Source organism: Ailuropoda melanoleuca, chromosome 17 (assembly GCF_002007445.2).
Source record: "Ailuropoda melanoleuca isolate Jingjing chromosome 17, ASM200744v2, whole genome shotgun sequence".
In the NCBI taxonomy this organism is placed as follows: domain Eukaryota; kingdom Metazoa; phylum Chordata; class Mammalia; order Carnivora; family Ursidae; genus Ailuropoda; species Ailuropoda melanoleuca.
Genome location: NC_048234.1, coordinates 33,385,527 through 33,411,032, shown reverse-complemented (window position 1 = coordinate 33,411,032; position 25,506 = coordinate 33,385,527).

Genomic DNA, 25,506 nt, shown 5'->3' with positions numbered 1-25,506 from the left:
AGACAACAGGAAGGTATATGGTGTATTTTTGAGAAAAGAGATTTGGGAGAAAAAGAAAGCAGATACTTTGGAAATATTCTTAAACAAAACTAAAACTGCAACAGGGACATGAGCTCTCTTTGTTTCTTTTTCTTTTGTTCAGAGAGGGAGAGAGAGAGGTGGGGGAGGGGAAGAGGGAAAGGAGAGAGAGAATCTTAAGCAGGCTTCATGCCCACCACGGAGCTGATGCAGGACTCCATCTCACGACCCAGAGATCATGACCTGAACCAAAATCAAGAGTCGGATGCTTAACCAATTGAGCCCCTGAGGCACCCCTCTTTGTTTCCTCATCAGAGAAATGCAAATCAATGTCACAATGAGATATCATCCCATGTCTGTTAAGATGGCTGTTATCAAAAGCAAAAGGTCACAAGTGTTGATGAGAATGTGGGAAAATGGAACCCTTATCCACTGTCGGGGGGAATATAAATGGCGCAGCAGTATGGAGTTTCCTCAAAAATTAAAAGTGGAACTACCATATGATCCAGTAATCCCACCTCTAGGCATACAACTAGAAGAATTGAAATGAGAATCTTGAACAGATACTTGCAATTCCATTTTCATCGCAGCATTATTCCCAACAGCCAGGACATGGAATCAAATTAAATGTCCATTGATGGATAAATAGATGAAGAAAAAATGGTATATACACACAATGGGATATTACTTGGTGTTAAAAAAGAAGGAAATCCTACCATATGTGACGTGGATGAACCTGGAAGACAGTACGTGAAGTGAAATAAGTCAGTCACGGAAGGATAGATACTGCATAATTTCACTTACACGAGGTGTCGAAAATAGTCAAGCTCATAGAAACGGAGAGTAGAATGGTGGTGGCCAGGAGTCGGGGGGAGGAGGGCAATGGGGAATTGTTCGACAGGCATAAAGTTTCAGTTTGCAAGATGAGTAAGTTCTAGAGATATGCTGTACAATATAGTGTCTATAGCTAAGAATTCGGTATGGCACACTTCAAATTTTGTTGAAAGTTTAGATCTCATGTTCGGTGTTCTTACTCCAAAACAGACACAAACAAGCAAACCAATCAACAAAACCCAAAGCAGCAGGAGGAAACTCTTGGAGGCAATGGATATATTTTTTTTATCTTGATGATGGTGATGGTTTCCCAGGTTTATGCAAATTTCCAAATTCATCAAATTGTATTCAGTTAATATACCATTTTAAAATATCAATTATACCTCAATCAACCTGTCTAAAGAATATTGTTTTGTTTTAATTAGACCTATGTGTATTGTTTTAATTAGACCTATGTAATGTGCTAGATAAATTTGAAGTATTGTTTATTTTTTTTTGGTACCTACTTTAAAATACTGCTTTTATTAAATTGAATGAAATCAATAAAAGGGAAAAGTCCCAAGCCTTTTATGCAATGAGGCTTTCCAATACAGGCCCAGGCCAATTACCCTTCTGACATCTGCAATCAGCATTTTAAATGATCAGAAAAAATAGCTGGGTTTTTCAAAGCCAGCTTGGCTCCAGACCATGTCATGATCTCTCTACAAAAGTGTATCAGGAGGAATTAGATTAATTTTTAAAGGTTCTTTACCCTTGGGTTTACAGTAAGAATTCATCACTTTAACACCTCATGTTTATTAAGTGACTCCATGTTTTATATATGATGTTCATAAAATTTGGTTGTGTGAGGGATTTATATTTGACTCATGCCATGGCTGCGTGAGACAATCGGGGTGGGAAGATGTTAACAAATTAATGAATAGAGCCCTGATATTATAGAAAGAGAGTGTTAATTCTCCACTATATATACTTCTGTCCAAATATTTAAAAAATTAGTGAAAGCAAGGTGTTTAATTCTACAAGCTATAATCACAAAGAATTTTTACATAAACATGAGCTCAATCTTCAAAGAGTGGACATTACAGCTCAATAACACATCTTACAAAAAAAGCCTTTCTAGATTCTTAAAATTTAACCTAAAAGCTCCACTCTTTCTGAAAGCACCACTATTAATATTTCTATTACTGCTGCTCTCGGTGTCTAAATTGTATCATAGTGATGTATATTTCTATCCCACATCACAACCCTATAGGAGTTATAAAGCAGGCATTACGGTACCCGTTACGGAAAAAGAAACTGAGGCCCAGAACATATCAGAAGGTTGCTGGGGAACAGATAGGGAATGGTAGAGGTGGGATTTGACTTGAAGCTTTGTGTCCGAAGGCCAGGGTTGTGTCAGCTACACCACCGGTCATATCCTCATGGACGACACCATGCCCCAAAGCTCCAAGTGTCGTCATTTGTACCGAGGACGCGCTAGAAGGTGTCACTGATTTGAGTGGGAGCACAGATGGCCAGCACAGCAGCATTGTGACCACTTTTTTCCAATGTTGGGGGTATACAACTGAGCAAAGCCGAACGATCCATCAGGACGCACAAGTGCATCCTCTGAAATACACAGCCTCGTTGTTTTTGACACTCACTTGCTAAATGACTCAAGTCTGCGGCCTCAGCAATTAGCCGCTTCCCTTGTCATTGAGCAAACAACCAGAAATGATTCACTGGGCGATGTCTCTTTTTCTCTCTTTTTGCTCCACAGAGACCTCCTTGCTCCGGGGTGGGGGTGGGGGGTGGGGGCAATAATGCAGAGAGCGTGGAGGTGGCACCAGAGAGACTTGCAGAAACAGAAAGGTATTTTCTGTCTTGAAATGAGCTTTGGGGAAATAATTGACTTTGAAAGATCCCACAAATCAAAGTGATTGTAAATTACACATGAACAACTAGGCAACAAAATCGTTTCTCACTTTATTCTTACTTATGAAGACTGAGAGTCATGTTATCCCTGGTAACTTACCTACAAGATCCACTTTATTCAGCAGATGACACACTGTATCAGATCTTCCAAATTTTCCATGATCACTATCTAATGGGCATATTTTCTATCCATTGGGAAGTCTGTTTCTCATTAATTGTGACATAATGTTAAATAATTACGAATTCCTCACAATTAAAAGTTTGATGTTTAGTTATTTGACACCCTAGTGATGAGATTAAAAATTTAAGAAAGACAACCTCCCTGCATTATGGAGAGCAAGACTTGCATCAACCAAAACATGTCCTAAGATAGGGTTTTCCATTTCATTGATAGAAAATAGGACACCTCCGCGACCCCCAGACTTGAAATACTGTGGTGCGTGAGATAATATAAATTGTCTCCTTTGTTGCTACCTAACTTCAGTTTGCCAAATGATATATAATTTGTTACTTTTCAAGAAATTATTTCCCAAGAAAGAGATTGCCTTATTTATTTTGTTTTATGTAATTTAGGGGGAAAAAAAAGGAAGAAAACTTATAATCCACAGGAGAGTGAAATGCAATTAGTATGAACAATATGTAGTTGGAGATGGATTCTATTCTTGCACAGAATAGGAAAAAAAGCCTGTGCATTCTAGATATGCTAATACAGAGTGTGGGTATAAAATGAGTGTTCTATTTGTTAAACATATATACGTACATGGTGGGAAATGGGATGATTTCTCTGTGGTTCCAAGACAGAGAGATCAAAGGAGGGCACCATTCATTCATTCATTCATTCATTCCTATTTGAGTGAGCACATACTGTGTTGAGTGAGCACTGACAGGACGTGGAGAAGCTACAACCTCAAAAATATGAACAGAAACCCACTTCCTCTTCCAGCTGGGTAATTTTAAGCAGGCAAACAGCTGATAGATTGAAAAGTTACATTGTTTGTTTTCTTAATAGGAAAGAAGTGCGAGATTCTGCCTTCACCTAAGGTTCCCAGAGGCCCAGGAGTTGAAATTTGTTGTTTGTGGTGTAAAACAAAAACAACGGTATTTGCATTCCGTTTCCACACGGGAATTAAAACACAGCGGCCTTTAGCTACAGTTCAGGCAACAACGTGGCTTTGCCTTTCAACCATTTATAATATTGAGTATTACTACTTTGGAATTAGGGGCCATAGAAGCGGGAAGACAATGTGAGAGTTAGTACATTAAAGCAAATTTCTAATTCTGCATAACTAGCATGCATTTACTTCATTAACTAGCAGTTACATTTCCCACGCCTTCAATTAACGCTGGTTTCATTTTAAATGCTATCAGTTAAGACAAGATGTGATAAGAAAACATCATTGCCAGGCAGGCATTCCTCAAACGCAGCTGATTTATCTCTTTGGCAATTCATTAAAATGCAAAATATATTGAAATTGATTTTCAGCACTTTCAAGCAGGAATGTTTCTAATAATGTTAATTTGCAAATTTCCTCTTCTTCTTTTTTTTAAGTCTGTGTGCTGTCGTCGCCATGTTCAGCCGGAGGCTATTTGTATTGTGCAGACAGAAAATGAACAGCGAACATTTATTTCTCATATCTTTCTGAGAAACCTGAGGCGCATGAAGATATTTCTGCTGTAACAGGCAGAGTCAATCCCCCTCAGTCCCTTTAGTTGCTATATATCACCGGCAAACTCCCAGCTAGTCCTGCTCTAGCAATTAACCTGCCGGAGCTCTCTCCTGTCAGGCTCAGTAATAATAAACTCCCCCCCCCCCCCGCCACCCCTCCCGACCACCGAGAGAGAGAGAGAGAGAGAGAGAGAGAGAGAGAGAGAGAGAGAGACAGAGCTACAGATTCTGGCTCTGCAACTTCCACAGAGGCTGAATTATTCAGAATCAGCATGATTAAGAAGATGACACGGTATTAGTTAAAAGGACATACTTCCACCCCCACCCCCCTCCCCCGCCCCCGACTGAGCTTTAAACCTATTAGGTGGAAACAACGGATCGTTCCCTCTTCCGTGGACTGTTCCTAAAATAGGATTCCGGAAAGACTATTTACAACCTTGTCAATTTCCAAGTTTGTGAATAAAAGTATAAAGAGCAGGAGGGAAGTGTCCCAATCAAAAGGGACAGCTCACATAAACCTAGGAACTGGCTAAAAATAGTATTTTTCACCCCAAAGAGACAAAGGGAGCAGGTTCATTTTGAGTAATTGGTCATGTTTCAATTGTTATTCTTAAAAGCAAAAAAACCAAAACAGAAAAAACCAAAACCAAAAACCAAAAGATGCACAAAAGACCAAACCATCCCCATGTTTGCACTTTTTGGGTCAGTTTCAAATGGACCAAATTGTGATGAATTATAAATTAAAAACCCGGGTATACAATCTGCCAGATAACAAGTTGTTAGACTCTGGAAATAGCATATCCCTAACAATAAACCTTGTCTTTATGAGGATGGCAGTATTATAAATGTCATAATGGATTGCAAATGAACCAGCTGTTTATATTCTACTCCAGTATATGAATGAGAGAAGAGCAAGCCAGGAAATAAAAGGAGATTGAGGAAAATTTACTAGTATCAAGTCACACAGAAAAAAAAAAAAAGCTGAAGGAACTCGATTTTTACGCATTCCCGTCCAATTTACCCTTGCTGGTGACTTTTGGGGGGAAGTGTAGCTTTTGAAACCAATTGTATTATTCCACTTTGAGATGCCTTCTAGTATATTCAATAGACCCATCACAGTTATGTGTTCCTTTTTCAGTCTCAAGCTGCTCTCACCATACGAGATTGGTTACTGTCAGAGGACTTTCAGAGAAGGATTCGAATGCAATTTCAAAGGCCAGACAGAGCAGCTTTCAAAACACTGCAAGCTTAGGAAAGCACTGTTAGTAGTCCAGGAGGGGTGCGATTCTGGCTTTCTGTTTCTCAATTTCACTCATTTCCCTTCAAGCTAAAGCACCTTTTGATCCCGACCAGGTGACATCGAGACAGCACGGCAATACTAAGTGAATGACCCCACCTACCCAGAGCGCTACAAAAAGGCAATGATCTGTAACTGTGTTATTGCCCACACACGCATTAGCCGGGCACACCGGCAATTGCCTTTGAGAACAGAAACGCTTTGCTCTTCTATGTATGATTAAATCTAGGTCCACCCGTGAGGTGTCAACAAATGGCCAGGCCATTCATAGATGTTGTTAGCAGATTGCCATTTGCTGCACATCAGCTAGGAATTGTCTGTGTTTGTTAGGCAAAGATCTTATTTCGAGTTTCACGTCCTCTTTTTCTCAGCCAGAACTAAAATCCAGCAAAGGGATGCAGGGGAGGGGTACAACTCGACTTTAAAAAATTGAAAGTATTGCTTTATGGGGCATTACAGCTACTCTATTTAAAAATCCAATCCAGAAGATAAAATTACCACTTGTTATGTTTGCATTTGCAGATAAGACACATCACCCTTGGCTGCAGCTTCCTTATCTCTGTAATATTCATGGAGTGCTAGCTTTTAATTAAACCATCCACAACTCTATGTAACCCAAAGTGTGTATTTTACTGCTGCAGGAACCAGTAGTCGAGAAAAATTCTATATTTTAGATTTATTTTTAAAGCCTGGGTAGTTTTATTGCCAGTGATGTCATGAACAGTGCCGTCCTACAAAGATGACTAAGTTTTGTGCTTCAAGAGACCCGTCGATCATATCAGGGGTCCCAAAAGTTCAGGAGACTTGTGACTTTCACAGATATAATAGTCAGAAATTTGACTTTCTCAGAAACCCTTGGAGGTCTGCGATATGTAATCATGTGTCATTTTCGTAAAGTGAAAGTTTATTCAGATGCATGGTGGAACTGGAATGCAAAGGCGGGTCACACAGTTACTGATGCCACCAAACTGATCACCTGTCTTCTTCAAATATACTATACCTTCACTTCCCTGACATTTTCTCACTCCCCTTCCCTGGTTCCCTTTATGCAAATGCTGAGGCCCAAAATTGTTAGTTTCTCATTCTTCACACTCTCCCTAGCTCATCTTTTTGCGCCCCAGGACTGCAAGTCCTATGTGTATGTTGATAACCCAAACCAAAATCATCCACCCAGATCTCGCTCCCAATTTCGGAAGCATAGAAGCAACTGCTTTTTAGGACACTGGATATCCCACTGGCATTTGGATTCAACATATCCCAAAAGCAATCTATAATAATGCTGGTAGGATTTAATATGGATTTAATGTTCACATTCTATAATCTTTACCAAAAAACCTACCAAGTAGGACACTATCTTATTCCCAGATTTACAGGGGAGGAAACTGGGACCTGGATACGTTAATTATCAAGTTCATAGGATTTGGCCCCTACCTAGTCCGTCTGAGCAGTCTATGTCTTTAATCACTAACCCCTTCTGCCCTTCCTCTTCCTCTCTCATGTACGTATTTTGTCCTAGTGACCCTTTCCTGGTTCAGCTGTACTTCTTCAGGGGTGGCTTCACTGATCCCACAGAGTAACGGGTTTCCAGAACTAGAGCTCGGCAAATATAGAGGACTTCTTATTAAAGAAAGCCTGTCATTATGTATTTATTTGATTTGTAATCTCCTGAATAGCCTGGGAAATACAAAGGGCCTGTATAGTTGAGAAAACAGGGGGCGATAAATGGGTGAGAGAAGGAATTGCGTGGAAAGAGAGCAGCAAGGGTGAAGAGCCTGGTGGGGGAAACAGTCAAAGTGGCATTCTCAAGTAACGGACTGGATTTCTCTAAGATTAGTGTACAACACACGGAAGGGAGGAGAAGCAGGAGGGAAGGCTTACCGGGTAAACAGGGGCCAGATTATAGAGGGTTTTATCGGTCCTGTAAAGATTTGGGAATGTATTCCAAGGACAAAATGGGAATGTTTTAAGCAATGGGAAGAGAAAACCCAAAGCTCATTACTTACTTAGGTTTCAGTCACTAATGGGCAAAGCCAACCTTGGAGACTGAAAGTCCAAAGCTTTGTCCAGTGCATTGGGGCGGCGGGGGGGGGACACAGATGAGGAAGGACAGAAGAAAACTGACAAGACGTGATCTTCTTACTTATGCATTAAAGGGCCAAGTACCCTAGGGCACCCTACATAAGTTAGGCAGTTAGACACGAGGACTTGTTTTATGTACGTATAAAGCACGTGCTTACGTGTATACCTACACCTGTGTATATAGAGTTAATAGACTTTATTTTGGGGACACTTATGGCTCAGTTGGTTAAGAGGCCGACTCTTGATTTCGACTCAGGTCATGATCTCGGGATCCTGGGACTGAGCCCTGCATCTGGCTCCACGCTCAGGAGAGTCTGCTTGAGGATTCTCTCTCTCTCTCCCCCTCTGCCCTTCCTCCTGTTCACACAAGTGCATACTCTATTAATAAATAAATAAACTAATTAATACATCTTTAAAAAAATAGAATTAATTTTTTAGAGTAGTTTTAGGATCACAGCAGAATTGTGCGGTGAGTACAGTGAGCTCCACATGTTCCCAGCACCCCCCTACAGTTTCCCCTCCTATCAACATCAGACGTCACTTGTTACAGTTGATAAAGCTACATTGACACCCCATCATCATCGCCCAAAGCCCGTTGTTCACATCATAGTATCACACAGAGCAACTTTACTGTCCTACAAATCCTCTGTGCTTTGCTTCTCCATTCTTCACACCACCACACACTGCCCTCACCCCCCAGCAACCACCTGTCTTTTTACTGTCTCCTCAGTTTTGCCCTTCACACAATGTCATATAGTTGGAATCATACAGTATGTAACTTTTTCAGACTGGCTTCTTTCACTTAGCAATATTCATTCAAGTTTCCTCCGTATCTTTTTGTGGCTTGATCGTTTCTGTCTTTTCAGTGCTGAACAATATTCCATTGTCTGGATGTACCGCTGTTTATCCATTCACCTAGTAAAGGATAACTTGGTTGCTTCCAAGTCTCAACGATGACGAATAAAACTGTCATAAACACGCATGTGCATGTGCGTAAATTCTCAACCCATTGGATAAATATCTGGAAGCATATTTACTGGATTGGATGGTAAGAGTGTGTCTAGTTTTGTAAAAAAACTGCCCAACTATCTCCCAAAGTGACCACCATTTTGCATTCCCACCCGCAAAGAATAAGAGTTCCTGTTGTTCGATATCCTTGTCAGTATTTGTTGTCAGTGTTGGGGATTTGGGCCATTCTTATAAGTGTGTAGGGGTTAGTGTTTAATTTAAAATTCCCTAATGATTATATGATGCTAAACATCTTTTCATGGGGTGCCTGGGTGGCACAGCAGTTAAGCATCTGCCTTCAGCTCAGGGCGTGATCCCGGCGTTCTGGGATCGAGCCCCACACCAGGCTTCTCTACTAGGAGCCTGCTTCCTCCTCTCCCACTCCCCCTGCTTGTGTTCCCTCTCTCGCTGCCTGTATCTCTCTGTTAAAATAAATAAAATCTTAAAAAAAACCAAAACCATCTTTTCATCTGCTCATTGGCCGTCTGTATGTCTTTTCTGATGAGGTGTCTGAGTCTTTGGCTCATTTTCTAATAAGGTTGTTCACCTTCATATTGTTAAGTTTTAAGAGTTCTTTCTATATTTTTAGATAAGAGTACTTTCTCAAATACATCATTTGTAAATATTTTCTCCCAGTCTGTGTCTTGTCTTCTTATTCTCTTTATGTTATATTTTTATAGTTATTAAGTAAGTTCCTGCATTCCGACTATGTACTTAGATCCCATAGACCATTCCAATGTGTAGAGCATTCAGAATCCAGTGGATAACAATTGAAACAACTGTCCTTGAGACCTGACTGTGTGCAAGGCATTGTATTGTGGTGGATGCTGTAGGAATGCACATGTGCTATTTTATTTTTCTCCTCATAAATGATGGAGAAGACAGGCCCATGAGTCCCATTCCATGTTTTTCATCAACATGGAGCAATAATAATTTTTTAAAAAGCCCTCCCCATTGTCCTTGTTTCTGTCTCCCTGGGCCCAAAGTTCATGTTCATTACTCTTCCCTTAAAGTTTCCATCACCTGAAGAAGCCCTTCCTGACTTTGGGGACCTTGGCATTCTTACGGAATTTTCAGCTAAGTAGTCTCCTATCTTTGGGATACTTCACCCCTTCTCTCCTGAGCTCATCCTTTAATTTGTTCCAGAGAGAATTTCTGACGCCAGTCCTTGGAAGCATGAATTCCAACTCCATAACCATGCGGAAGGGTTAGTGGAGAGATTACTGCTACAGGATGCAGTTATCCGGGAAGATTTCACAGAAAAGAAATTTGAACAAAAATGTAAGGGATGAATAGGACTTAGCAAGAAGAGAGAAAAACAGAAGTGTCAGAGAAATGAGAAGTCACCAGGAAGAAGAAAAAGACTCGGGGACTGTATAGCGAACCACCAAACTGAACCAAGCAGGAGATGCAAATAGGGGAAGTGTGAGAGCAGGTCTGCAAAATTAACCTAGATCTGTAATAATGCTTTGTCTTCGGATGTTCTAGAAGGTCTTGCACTTCTGATGTACCACCATGTCATAAGAAGTAGCTAACAGTTACCGAGTACTTCTAAGCACCAGTACGTTTGCTTTGGTGTATAGAGCTGCCAAGCCCGGTCTCTGGCAGGGAGACTGATTCTAGATCTCTGCTTCCTAAACACTGCATTCTGCCTCGGTTCCCTCAACAGAGCTTAGCAACACCCCACTCTCTTCTCTTAACAATAATGGCAACTGTTAGGAGCAGGTTGAATTCCACTCTTTTTGTCTCTTCTGAGATTTTATGACAAAAGCAATATCGGAAGAGGCAAATTGGAAATGGTCGTACAGTTTTAAACATCCATTGACGGCAGCATATTGTTGCAAATGTAACAAATTACCACAAACTTAGCATAAAACAACTCAAACTTACTGTCTTACTGGGCTACGGGTCTGAGGTTCAACACGGGTCTCATTGGGCTGAAACTGAGGTGCCAGCAGGGCTGTGTTTTGTTTTGTTTTTTTTTTTTTCCTGGAAGCTCCAGGGGAGAATTCATTTCTTTTTCCAGTTGCTAGAGGTTGTCCTCGTTCTTTGAGTTTGAGCCACTTCCTCCACTCTTAAAGCCAGCAAGGGCAGGTGGAGTCCTCACATGGTGAACTTGGAGCTTTTATCACATCTTTCTTGATTCTCTTCCCTTCATCTTCCCTCTTCTACTTTTAAGGATCCTCCCGATTACACTGGGCCCACCCAGATAGTCAGCATAATTGCCCTGTTACCTGCTAAACTATTAGCAACTGTAACTTGCCTTTGTCATGCAACCTAACATATTCACAGGTTCTGGGGATTAAGACCTGTTCATCTTTGGGGGACCATTATCCTGCTTACCACAGTGTTCCATAAATATTATTTATTAGTACTTTAAGTGGAGTCAGAACTTAAAGAAACATGAAGCCATTAATTATGAAATGATTAATACCGAGTTAATAAAATCTTCCTAATACTTTAATCATGCTCCCACTGAATTTCACAGCAACAGTGGGGTTTTTTGTTTTGTTTTGTTTTGTTTTTTTAACAGTTCAAATGTAGGGAGTGTGTTCAAAGTGTTTAACTTAGCTTTCACAGAAACAAAAACTCCTGTCTTTTTTACACTCATATGGGGGCTGGAATTTACATGATATTTAATTAAATTACATAATGACAAAGATAATTATACCTATAAACGCATGGGGAGAAACACAACTGACTGTTGGTAAACATATAACTCAGCTGGAGAAGCAGAAGCTATTGGGCTCAACAGAGGCATGTCTACTGGTGACAGGCTCACGGCATGTCATGAACACCCACCCGTGTGTTTTGTGGAAGGAATGGAGATATTCCATTAAGCTGGCAAACCAGTTGAGTGGGAGTTTTTAAAGAAAGCTTCCACTCTCTTACAGACAGTAAAATGAAGGGTCTGCAGGCAGACTCAAGTTCTGATCCCTTCTCATTCATGCCTTACAAGTTGGTAAATTAATTAATGCCTAAGAAGTTAGTGAGGGCTAAGATACTGTGTACCTCAAGGCCTAGCGGTTAAGTACTGAAGTGGGTCTTGCAGGGAAAGGTCTTCATTGGATAACTATTCTGTCAATCACAAATATTTGCATAGTGTTTCCATTATTTCTTTGAATAAATTCCTAGACGTGAGTTGTTGAATGGTTGTGTTTATAAATTTCTCAATTCTTGTTTAGAACTATTACCGAAACAGTTTCCAGAAATATATATACCAATTTCACTCCTAACTACAATGTATGATGATAACCATTTCCTCAACAAACTTGCCAAGACTCCTCATCATTTTAATATTGCCAACTGAGTTACCTAAACAAATAAAGAGAATCTGAAATTGTTCTTTTCATTTGAGTGTTTGTGATGATTGCTTTTGGGGATATTTTCATGGGCAATTATATTGACCATTTGATTTCCTCTTTTTGTGAACTGCTTGCTAATGTTCTTACCCCATTTTAATTGGGGTGTTTATAGTTTTCTCATCAATTTGTAAGAATTCCAAATATCAAGGCCTTTGCTTGCCGTGTCCTTAATTTTCTGATTCATGTTTTTCTTTCTGTTCTATTTATGCGTCCTAAGGAGATCCTTGAAAGAAGGAGATCCTTGAAAGACGATTCCCAAATTTCCTCTGTCCTCTGGGGGGAAAATGAATATTAAAGCACCATCTGCCTGAGATTTCCTGTGGCTAGTAAATTTCCTAGTAAAAATAGCACATACATTTCAGTATTCATGGAAGAGTTCATTTGAATCTCTAACAATTACTTGACTTTTTAAGAAACCACAACTATTTTCAGAAAATATGTTTCTTCTTTACATTCCTCTCACAGCTCAGGTACCAAACCAACTTGCATTTGTGATCCCTGACTTGTTTTCACCAATCAATTTCTATTCTTTTTTAATTGCATATTTCACTAGGCTTGCCTTTATTTAGCAACTGTTACCTTAAAGCTTATTATTATAGCTCCTCCGTCTGTTAAATAACGTCAACATCCTTCCTGTCACCTCAGCACTTCTAATTCCCCCTCCTCGCAGCCTCCTCACTGATTGAAAAGCAGCACATTTTTTGTTGGGAGCTTTGAATGAATAATTCATTTGGAAAAATCGTCTGTGTTGTGCGTGTTCAGAAGACAGCACACTTCTCTAGTCAGTCACAATGGCTTGGGTAGGACTAAGTGCTGTTCAGCATGTGCTCAGAGTGGAGTCTGATGGCGGGTTGCTGAGATTGCCAACTGCGTTAATCCTGACCATCCTTCTTTGTCTTTTATGACAGGAAGATTAAGATTCAGGGTCTTATTCAGTTGTTGCAGTTAGACTCTATCTCGCTTGGTTGTTTCAAGCCTTCTTTTAAGTTACCGACAGATTCCATCATTATCCCCTCAAGCCCAGTGAAATCCTGACCCAGAGTTATGTTCTCCAAGGGCAGCATGGTATAAAGACGAGAGAGTGTGGCTTTTTGCCAGACCGTGGGTTTGAGTTCTATATCTGCCATTTGTGGGCATGGCAGCTTGGGCGAGGTACGTAAACTTGATAAACTCAGTCCCTTTATCGGGAAATCGGAGAGGATCATTGTTACAACACAGATTGTTTGTGTATGTGGTTGTGTGGTTTCTACAAGGTAATAGTCTATGGAAGCACCCCAGCATTACGCCTAGAGGATGGCAGGTTTCTAGTTCATGTTCATGTCCCTTTAATTCCTTCTTTGCCCAAACCTCTGTTAACTCCTTTCCTTTCTCCATGACACATATGCTAAATACTGAATGAGCTTACCATGTTCCTAACAACATTTAGTATGTCCTTATTTTCATGAGATAAAGTCCACTCTCCCAGCGCGACCCCAATCACCTGCCCACCCCCCCAACTGATGTGCCCTGTGGACTAGCTACATGGAATTATCCTTCACTTTCCCCAGGTGATTTCATGTTACTTCCATCTCCAGGCCCAGGAATTCCTGCTCTTTTGCACGGCTGCAAGAATCACGGTCCTTTAAGATGCAGTTCTGTATAATACACCTTCTTGGAATTCTTCCTGGACCTCCATGGCCTTTGGGCCTGCCTCCAAGCTCCATGCTCCATGCACCTTGCACCCATGTTCATTCTCACACTTACCTTTCTCATGATAGGATCATTATGTGGCCATGTCTCCATCTCCCTAATAGAAAAAGCTCTAAAGGACATGAATATACCTTAATGCCTCTTTGGCTTCTAGAAAATGCCTCATGAAATTTTGGGTAAATACACGAATGAATGCTGGAATGCATGAATGAATGAACTATTGACTATTCTAAGGAATCATATCATGGACATTAAAAAATACTAGAATCATGATGTCTCAATGACATGGTTACAGGAATACCAAAAAACTGCCTCTTTCACACCTTTAAGCAAACATCTGTAGAACTAGTTTTTGAGATATGTTGATAAATGATAAGTGTCTTGTTCTTACTATTTACGTGCAAGTCTTCCCTTTCCACCCTTTCCACCCCCACCTCCCTGATTGCTCTCTCCAACTCACCCCCTCTTCCTTCTGCCTTTTGAAGAAAGTAGAATTAAGAGGGATTATTTGGAGATCCCTCCAGAGGCTGGTAACCTCAGCTGTGACATCTGGAATCCAGCCTGTTTTACTTGCTGGGTCCATAAAACATTTTCACAAATGTTAACTGGTAACTAACCTCTGGCTCTGTTAACCCTCTCCTCCCTGGCTTGCCAGTGGCTCTGTTCTGCATCTGGTCTTAGAATTTACATTCTTTTCCTCCCCTAGGGGGCATGTCTTTTCTTAACTGGTACTGCCTAAAACTTCCAGGCAGACAGCTACATATCATAAAGGCCTTATGGGATTTTTTTCTCTTGCAGTTTCTACGTGATATCCATTGGTTTTTCAGGAAGCTCCCAGCACATTTCTTGTCTCCTTGGGGAGAAAATCTAGAGTCCTCACACAGAATGTATGGTTTGATCAGTCCTTCTGTACCAACATTGAATATATTTATGGATAAGGTCCTTACACAAGAGACCCTATGCCCTCACCAGAAGAATTCAAAACTAATAATGCCAACATTTGCTTGGAAGAAAAATAATCAAGGAGTCCATGTGAGAATAAGACTGTTTTCTTTTAACTTACTCCTTAAAACAAAAAATTTGATTAAGACTAAAGTGGAATGCTATTTGAGAGGTGCTGCTGGTCAACCTTCTACTTTGGGATGCTATGCACATCATCAGTGTGCGTGCATGTGCGCGTGTCTGACATCTGTCGTTACCGAGCTGATGACAGAGGGGTTCGATATTCTAAAGAAGGGGGTGAATACGGGTGGTTTGATTTTTGTTTTGAGTTTTGCCAGCGATGATGACAACAACAATAGTATCTACCACGAACAGACACTTGGCACGCAGTGTCTTATTTAATTAGCAAAACAACCTGTAAAATCAGGACTTATGATGTCTGTTTTACAGAAGACAACTGCGTGCTCACACTGAATGCTAACACATTTGAGAAGCTTGCCAAATGTCTCAGAGTTAGGAAGAGGGAAAGGAGAGGTTCAAACAGACGGAGAGCAAACGCCACCCTTAGCTACCGCGCAATACTGCCCCCACCCGTTCAACAATATACTACTCCGACAGCTTCTTTCCCCAGTTGTTTAAAATGTCATCTGTCATTGTGTAGCTAACCAATGACAGCAAGGACTCCCAGATTTGATAGCTCAGGAAAACACCCTTGAAGTCAAAATGGATTTTATTAAAAAGGCAGAATCCTAGAACCCACTGGAGATAAGCTGAGTCAGGCTGTCTTCAGGCAGGACTCAGGAATCTCTGTTAGAATGCCTCCTCAGTTAGTTCGGATTACCTACCACCTGGGATGGCTCTTGTTGGCCCATGGCTGGGAACGATGTCTTGGACAGACTCTAAACTTTCGGCCATGGACTGTGTCCCGAAAGGCCTGGCACGCAGAGTAGCCCCTCAGCAAATAATCGATGAACTGAATTGCTGAGCCGTCTATTTTTATAGTGGTACTTCCTATATTGGGATAGTAACGAACATGATTTTTCTCTAGTTTTTGGAAGAGGAAATCCACTCAACCCAAGAAGCAGCTCAACCTTTCAGGCTTGGAGGAGGCTGTCGGGTGGCAGCAATGGAATCTCTCTCTCAGCAGAATTTTGCATTGAGGAGAAAGGCTACACTCAAGGTAGACATTTCCTTCCTAGGGCAATAGCAGCATCTATCATTAAGGTTTATAGGTATCCGTATGTGTCATTACTGTCACTGGTTTCTCCTGGGTCCTGGGGAGAATTAAGCTGAATGCCCATAAAAATACAGCGAGCTCCTAAGAGAAAGATGCTCTCTAAAGATATAGTATTACTATAAATTTCAACCACTTCCCCTTGCTTGGAAATGCTGTCCTGGTGAGAATGATCGCTTATCAGGTGTGGGCTCATTTCCCAAGCTAGTGGGAAACCGACCTAGCTCTCAGGCGTCCTGAAAATGGAAGAATGGGGTCGCTAGGGTAAAGGACAGGGAAAAGAGCTCACGAAAAGTGATAATAATCTCTTTTTCAAATCTATATCAGTTCTAAGTACGGTTTTACCAAGAGCTGGTGTAGTAATAACAAAAACATGGGCTTACAAAACTCCATTATCCGTTCTTAAGTGGAATACCATTTTCTTAAAGGAATTTGTTTCATTTGCTGGTTTTCTTACTGCTGCAAGGACCCAACCCAATTTGGCATGTGCCAACGTCAGGGAGCCTGATTCTCCTCCTTACTCCTCAGAAATGATCAGACATCTCCATCTCCAACAGATTTTCACAGTAGCTAGCTATTTGAACCAGGATAGTTCCCTTGGAGTTAATCTTTTAAACCAAAAGCCAAAATCCCTTTACTCATCTCATATATATGAGAATAAATGTCTCTGAACTGCTCATAATCTTGGAGTAGTGCCACCCTTTGGCCTGCAGATAAATATGGCACTTGACTAGTTTCTGGTGATTTTATACCCAGTTGGGATGTGATACCTAAGTAAAAACAACATTCTAGGAAGAAATGGATACATTTGTAGATAGATGAAGGGAATGTATATTCTACAGCCATTTTGAAAAGCAATGGTACAATGTGATCAACAGACTTGGAAATATTAATAACATATTTTATGTGTCAATATTATATTAATATACATATTTATATAAATCTTATAATTAACAGAAAATATTTAAAATGCACAAACACAACACAAATAGGTATTATACATTATATATCTGTAAATGCCAGATATAATTATATTATTCTACTGGTGACCTTGTCCTATTCTATGAATTTGATGTTGACCACTCTCAGACCTCTTTTCCAACTCTTCATTTCAATAGAGACCTGCTTTTTCAACCTCTTGCATGACTAACAGATATCTCAAAACTGAACTCTTGATGTCCCCTGATGTTTCCACAGTCTTCACCATCTCAAATGGAAGCTCCATTCAACCATTTGTTCGAGCCAAAAATCTAAGCGTTACTGTTGACACTTTTCTTTTTCCCACAGCAACCAAGACATTCCATTGTCTCCACCTTCAAAATAGATCAAGAATCCAGACCTACATGGTCACTTCCATCACCCCACTCCTCAAAACCACCATCACCTTGGAGGTCAGAAGAGAGGTCTGACTAGATTGACATATGAGGGAGACATCAGCAAGTTGATGAATCTGAAAGCTTAGGAATGGATATGACCACTTAGAAAAGGAGTGAGAGAAGAGAAAAGAATAAAACCTAAGAAAAAGCTGCAAGGAACTTCAGCAGAGCTCAGATATAGAAGGCAGAGGCTTGAGAAGATTTGGAAAGACCACCCAGGCTCTCAGTTTGTTAGAGGTGAGACCATGTTAGATTAACATGGAAGGCAAAGCTGGACGTGTTCTGGGAGGGGTTGGGGGTGCAGCCTCATAACCTTCCTACAGGCTGTTCCAGAAAAATCCTGTCATAGAAATAGTGCTTGGGCCTAGAATCATTGTGAGAGAGGACTCCAGCCACCTCCACAGAAAGCAGTCCAGCCCCATATCTTACCCCAGATTCAACAGAACCAAATCATGCGTTTTGTGGAGCAAAAGGAAAAAGACGAGTCGGGTCCTCACCAGCTGGGATCCAGTGTCAGAAGGCTGTGGGAAATCCCTGTCTGTGGTTGCACAGTCTCTGCTCCATCTTGTCTCAGGGCAGCAGCCCCCCCCTTGGCCATCCCAAGACCCATGTTCCTGTTGGAGGGGCCAGGCTGCCACCCCAGAGGCTGCACTGTTAGGAAAGACAAGGGAGTCCCTGAGAGAAAATCGTCGTGAGCGATGTCACAGGGTGAGGCTGGACCAAACTCAGAGCTACCATCTCCCCACACCACAGTCCTGCAACACCCTAGATTTTCTACGTATGTACAGTAGGAAGGAGAATCTGTCATGTTAATTTAAAAACCCTGGAGAACCCCCCATCCCCACCCCAAGGAATGCACTGATGGTTGAAGGAAGGAAGGAGAACACAGAAGAGACCAGGGGCTGAAAGGAAGTAATAGTGGGCCATCCTAGGAGGAGAAGAGGAGCGAAACAGTGCACCACCAGCTTCCAGAAAGGGGGGGGGGTAGGGAGCTGTGAGTAGAACTCTCTTTCTGCCCTCCATTCACATCAAAGATTCCCAGAGGGAATTAATTAGGAAAGGAGCTCTAAAGAAAACCAGGTTTCCTCTCATCTGAAGGGTAAAAGACTCTGAGGCCCATTTAGAGTTGAAATAGTCTTAGAAATGTAGGTTCTGGGATTTATCTACCACATTTATTTTCTAAATTGTCTTCAATAAGCACGAACCACTTTTGTTATTTTTAAATCAACAAAAAGAGAAATTAAGAGGAAATGACCATGGTTTTTGCACTTACGACTTTTCTCTATATTTCTAAAAGATTTACTTACATTCATATCACAAATCTCATGTAGGGTAGTTGGCAAATATCCCATTTCATTGACTGAAAAATGGAGTGCTGGAGAGATTAATGAACCTTCTAAAGGTCAAAATTCTAAACACTCAATCCTGTGAGTAATTTTTCCTTAGGCACGAATTCCCTATTTCAACATGTTCAAGCAATTGCCAAATTATAATCTCTGCTTTTGTCCCAGATTTCAAATTGATTGGGGCTGCACTGGATGATTTCAGACTAATTATTCTGATATTTAAAATGGCTCTGGCATGATTTCTCTTAAAATACAACTATGATTGTTTTCCTTTCTCCTGTCTGAGGCTTCTCTGAACGCATGTTCAGCTGGTTTTTTCTTGAAGACATCCATCAGATGGAATTTTTCTTTCCCTAAATGCCTTGAGTGGGAACATTCCTTTTTGTCAACAAATACTTTAAGGGTATTAAAGTATTTAAATACTTCAAATATATACGTGGAAGATCATTGATGTGTTATTAAATGCTTCACTCAAGACTAAAGATTATACTGCTGAGACAGAAAGTTTGCAAATTTCTATTTCACATTATGCTGTGAGAATTTCAAAGATGACTTTAATTTTAAAATCTGGTAACATTTTACTCACATAAAAGTTATCTCTCTTATTTTTAGTTGAATATTTTCTTTCAGAGAGATTGTATGTTTTAAAATACTATTTAGAGTCTATGAACATGTATTACATTTAAAAAAAAGATATAGCTTCTGAAATACCATAGCAATTGCTTCCTTTCTTACAAAGTGTAATAAATGCTCAGCTGTGATATGTTTAAAAAATATGTTTTATAACATGGATGACATATTTTAGAACACATAAAATTTTATAACAAAAGTCACAGAGGCTGGTGCCATGGGGGGGGGGGCTCGCTTACCTAAATATCTTGTGTCCATTTTGCTTAAATTTCATGTTTGACATGAAATTTATATTAGTAAATATTGCTAAAATACCAATGTTTTCATTATTCATTGACTTAATCTATTTTCCTTCCAGGTCTGATGTAGGGAGTAGGGTCAGGCAGGGAGAGAAAAAAAAAAAAAAGAAAAAAGAAAACAAATCACAACTAATACTAAATACTGAACTATCACTGCATAGTTTATAACGATAATACCAGAGAACAAAATATAATTTACAATTTTTTTTCTTCCTTTTCTTAAAGGTAAGCCCACCAAGCGCCAGTAATTACTCTCGTAGGAAGAATCAGGGAAATAAAATTGCGCTATTAAGAGCCAAGAAGCAAGAAATATGTTTTAGAAAACATTCAAATGACTATGATTTCCTACTGAGTTACGGCTTTGCCAGGTAAATGACTCTTTTGACCAATTCTCAAGTGTAAGCCTGAAACAAGTAAACATTATTGCTCAAGCTTCTGGCTTAGGAAAAACATACAGATAATCTCATGTCTGCTATCACTCCACACTGAGTACATGGACAAATGATCTTCACTTAATTAGTCTGGGGGAGAGGCCAAAGAAGGAAAGGCCCTTGGCTGGCATGGAAGAGCAAGTAGATAATAACTTGATAGGAGAGGCAAGGAATCAACTCAGAAAAGTCTGCTTTGTTACTTCATAGTGAGAGAGGCCAATGAAGCTAAGATAACAGAACTGCCAAAACACGGAAGAATCAAGGTCTAATAAGCTTTAAAAGTTGAAAGAAGAAGGCTTGGCGGCCGTTGAATTCAATAATCTCCCATTTCAGCAGAGAGGAATTTCAAGTCTGGAGAAGTGATGTGGCTGGCCCAGGATGAGACGACTGGGAAGTGAGCAAGCCAGGCTTTGTACACAGAGATTCTGCTATCCACGAAGAGTCCCTTCTATTTCAGACTACGTCCCCCCGACTGCCTCTTTTCGAGGTGGACTCAGATGATAACGGAATCTACCCGGGGTTTAATTTGTTTTGCCTTACTGTGGGAATTCATGCAGACATTTGGGGAGGATGGAGAAGACTTTGATGACACCCCAGAGGCCAAAACTTCGGCTTCAGCAGAAATAAGTTTGAAGATATTAAATACCTGAGAAGCAGATAAAGCTGATGTGGGTGGGGCGGGCGGGGAAGTAGGAGCTGGACACTCATACAGAAACAACGCAGAGGGTTGAATATCAGGAAGTGATGGTTCTTTGTCAGGACGGTCTAAAAGAAGGTCTAGGAACAATGGCTTTGCATGTCAGGTGCATCTATGTGAGAGCTGAAGGTCGCGGGGTGGGGAGAGGGTGGGTTTCACTAACAAGGTTCACTAATCTCTGTCATGTGGCCATGTGGGGACTTCCCAAGCACATTTACCTGGAAAGTTTCCCACTTCTGCTGGGTCGTGAAAGTACCCTGTGTTCTGAACAGGGCTTTCCACTGCGGTCCAATACTTTTTACTTCACCAACAGAAAGCGACAGCCGATGCATTCAAACCAGCCTGAAAAAGTAAGTGGGTTTAATTTACAGAACGGTCTGGACACGTAAAGCCTTTTTTTCTCCTATCCTCAAGCAGCCCATTTCAACGTATAACTTTTATTATGTTCTAAGTTCATTAAACTGGGATCTCTTTTAAAAATTTCTGGCCAATGAATAATGAATTTCTGTCCAGTAGCTGATTCCAGTTAATCAATGAGGTCACCAGAAACATTGACTCCGACGTTGTTCATTAAAATTGTCACCATTCTAAACCACTGATGGTTTCTAAAAATGTCAGATGGGAAGCTACTAGGCTAACAATCACTAATGGCCACATAGCCCTCAGTGTCTTGGCCACGCTTTAACCCTCAAGGTCGAAGTTCGATGGTATCAATTAAAGCTCGCAAATTCAATGAGAAGCATGGGGCTTCACTTCTTCACGGAAATGGTATCCAGTTCAAATCAGCTGATGTGGCTTTCTGGCCCCATGTGTTTTCCCAGACTCTAGAACAGAGAATTCTATTTGAGAGGTATGCTTCAGTTTTTGTTGCCAATGCCTCTGATTCATCGTGTTCTTCCTGCACTGTAACTCATTACCAAGTGTGTTATTCCAAGTTATGAGAGAAAAAGACTTGGTAATTAATTTTGTTGGTGACATTGAAAAAGGCTTTTACATAATCTTGTATGCTGTGTAATGCCAGTTTAATACAATTCCATTATTCCTTATCCACAATTATAAAATACAGAAACTCAAAATATCAAGTTTAAAAAAAAACTAGCAGCATATTTATTTAGTGGCAAAACCTGACTTGCCCTGATATGACCTTATTTGGAGCCTATTTATCTCCTTTACTGTGAATATCTATGTTCTTCATTGTAAAAATCAATGTGCTTGATTACAGGGAGCTGCGTGTGACCCCACTGAAGGTCATTATATAATATAATATACATCCATATGCACTGTACTACCATTGTACAATCTGAACAAAAAAAATAACCCGAATGCGAAAACACAACTGCACAAATTATTTTAAGATAAGGAATTTTGAAACTGAAAAAGTAAAAAGGTTGGGTATTTTCTATGCCTACAGAAAGCAATTTTGAAAACTGGCTCTGTTTATTTTTATTTATTTATTTATTTACTTATTTATATATATATTTATTTTTTAAAGATTTTAGTTATTTCTTTGGCAGAGAGAGAAAGAGAGAGAACACAAGCAGGGGGAGCAGCAAGCAGAGGGAGAAGCAGGCTCCCCGTGGAGCAGGGATGCCGATGAGTGACTGGATTCGGGATCATGACCTAAGGCGAAGGCAGACGCCCAACTGGCTGAGCCACCCAGGCGTCCCAAAAGACTGGCTCTGTTTAAATAAGCAAATGTTTTTTTCCCTAGGCGATGTTGGTTGGGTGTGTATCTCATGCTATTTTTATTTTTGTTTTCTTTCTTTACTTTTTATATTATGTCATTTTATTTTTCAATGTGTGTCTTCACGACAAACCACAGATTGAGAACAATAGGGACTCTCACGCAACAGGTTCATGGTGGACATTGGCCCTGCAGCCTTCCGAATGCTGTTAGGGCAGTGCTTCGGGGCTGTTTTCCTGGCTACTTCTTGGGATGAGAGACACATTTATCCGAAAAACATTCACTATTTGGCCTCTTAGCTGAGACCTCAGACAAAGGACCTAATTGTAAAAAGAAACGCTGTTTATCTGACTCATGCTCATTGCACGCTCCAACACCTTGTTCCTCATTCATTTCTACTGCAATCACAAAACTACGCACGAGTCTTATTCACTCTTAAAAATAAGCCCTGTGAAAAAAAGGGGGGGGGGAAATAAGTATCTTTCAAGGTGTGTTTCAACAACGAAGACTTTTTTGCTTTCAATGCATTGCTTTACTTTTCACAGTTTGGGTTGGACCAGCACTCTATTTAAAATCAGCATATTAGTTTTTAGTTGCCGTTCACGAGGACAGTAGTTTTATTTTTGTGAAACTGGGTACCAAATTATATATTTAAGATTTCTGGACAAAGAATGTTAAGTAGCTATGGTCCCTTATTGATTCAGATACTGAATTCCAAAAAGGAAAGAGAATATGAACACAGCCATAACATCAAAAGGCCCTGTTTTGGCAAGAAAAAGTTTTTAAAATATTCATTATGTACATGGTTTTCTGTTCATGAAGCTCATCTTGGGTGTGTAACTTCCAGCTAGAGAGAAGGAGAGGAAGATATGGAGTTTTGTGGTCTGGGAATACGCAACTCAACTTTCATTCAACAAGACAAGAGGACCTTAGAGTATAGAATCCAACTGCACTAGTTTTTACTATCCTCGTTGAAAACAAAAAAGAAAGTAGATTTTGGACTCAGTGTATTTTCGGGTCCTAGACTGGAAATCAACTAAAGCCGACACAGACAGGAAAACAAGTGGAACGTTATGCCCCCTACATCTAATCAGCTAGGTGCATTTTAAATGCATCTCATTTAAAGGGGACTCTTCAGAAGTCCTAGCAGTGATTATTTCCGGTATACAGTCATGAGCTTCCAATAAATGTCTGGTTCTTCGGAACTCAGTGGAAACCTCGGTGAGGCGAAAAGCAGAAACCACAAAGCCACAGGGATGTCACAACTCCCATAAATTGGTGTGACTTCAGAAAAACAACCACCAACCTTTAAACAGCTTAAGCAAAATGTCAAGTAAATCAAGTACCCACCATATATGCTAAGCCTGGGTTATGAAAATGTTAACAAATAATTAGGTATTACTACAATGAGGAAAAAACATGTCACAATTGACAGCAGCTGGGAAAACTACGAAACTAAACACCTATATAAACCAGACCTAAAAAACAATTTGGCAATCCAGGAGAGAATTTCATAGTCTTCCTTTTACACTCCCAAAATTTTTAGAAATATTTCTATTAATCCTTTAGCAGTAATTGGGTTCTTTTAACCCAATGTGAGGAGTTGGCATGAATCACGGAAAAACTAGTGAGTGAGACTGGTAAATATATTGGCTGCCTGAAGATAGCTGTGAAATGCTCCGCATGCCTGGATTTGAGAGTGACACGCTTCCTGAATGTTCATCTATGTATTCCTTTCTCATGTAATTTCTTTTTACATATTCAAGCTAAGTGTTTTTTCCCCACTTTTCTTAAAGGGATATTAACTTAAAAGGCCTATAGAACTCAGGCTATCCAGGCTGGCATGGTGTACTTCGTTCATTCTTAGCTAGCTTTTAGTACTATAATTAAAGTAGGAAGTGTACATGCAAAATAGCGGAACAGGGAAACAGTGAAAATATTATCCATCCCATAGCACATTGTCCCACTGGGAACTACTATTTAAAGCTTCTTGAACATATTTTCTGGACTTTTCTCCACAGCTTATTGCGCACACCTTCCTTTTTTTTTTTTTTTTTTTCCCTCTTAATATCCTAGAAAGAGCTCTATGTCAGTATATCGGTACCTAGGGAGGTGACTCATTTAAAAAAATGGCTGCAAGGTAATCTATTATATGAATATCCCATGATTTACCCAATCATTGTCCCATTAATAGGCATTTTAGAATATTTCTAGACTCTTGGGATGCCTGGGTGGCTCAGTCAGTTGAACGTCTGCCTTCAGCTCAGGTCATGATCCCAGGGTCCTGGGATCGAGTCCTGCATCGGGCTCCTTGCTCAGCAGGGAGTCTTCTCCCTCTGCCTGCTGCTCCCCCTGCTCATGTTCTCTCTCTCTCTCTGACAAATAAATAAATAAAAATCTTTAAAAAAAGAATATTTCTAGAGTCTTATTATTAATAACAATGGACACATATCTTTCATACACGTGCTAAGCATAGACATAAGATAGATTCCTAGAAATGGAATTGCCAGGTTAAATAGTGCCCGAATTTAAAATCCTGAAAGATATTTCTAAATTATGCTTCAAAGATATTGTACCAATGTACATTTTTATTAACATTATTTGGAATCGTTCATTTCCCCACACTTTTCACCAATGATGTGTATTACCTTTTTTTTTGCCAATATAAAAGTGAGAATTGTAGTTCACAGTTGTTATAAATTTTAATATTAGGAGTGAAATGGAGCATCTATTCATATGGTCCTAAGCTTTTTGTACTTTTTTTTGGTATTGTCTTTATTTGTGTTCTTTTCCGTTTTTTCTGTTTTTAAATTAATATGCTAAAAAATATAAACCTTAGCACAATCATATGTGTTGTAACTATTTTTGTCTTTTGTCTTTGAAATCAGGGTATATTGGCCCTAACAAATGTTTAAGTAGTGAAGTTGATCAATTTCCCCCCTAAATCAGTGTTTAATTGCTTTTCATCAAAATACAGAGTAATTTTTGCAGAGAAAT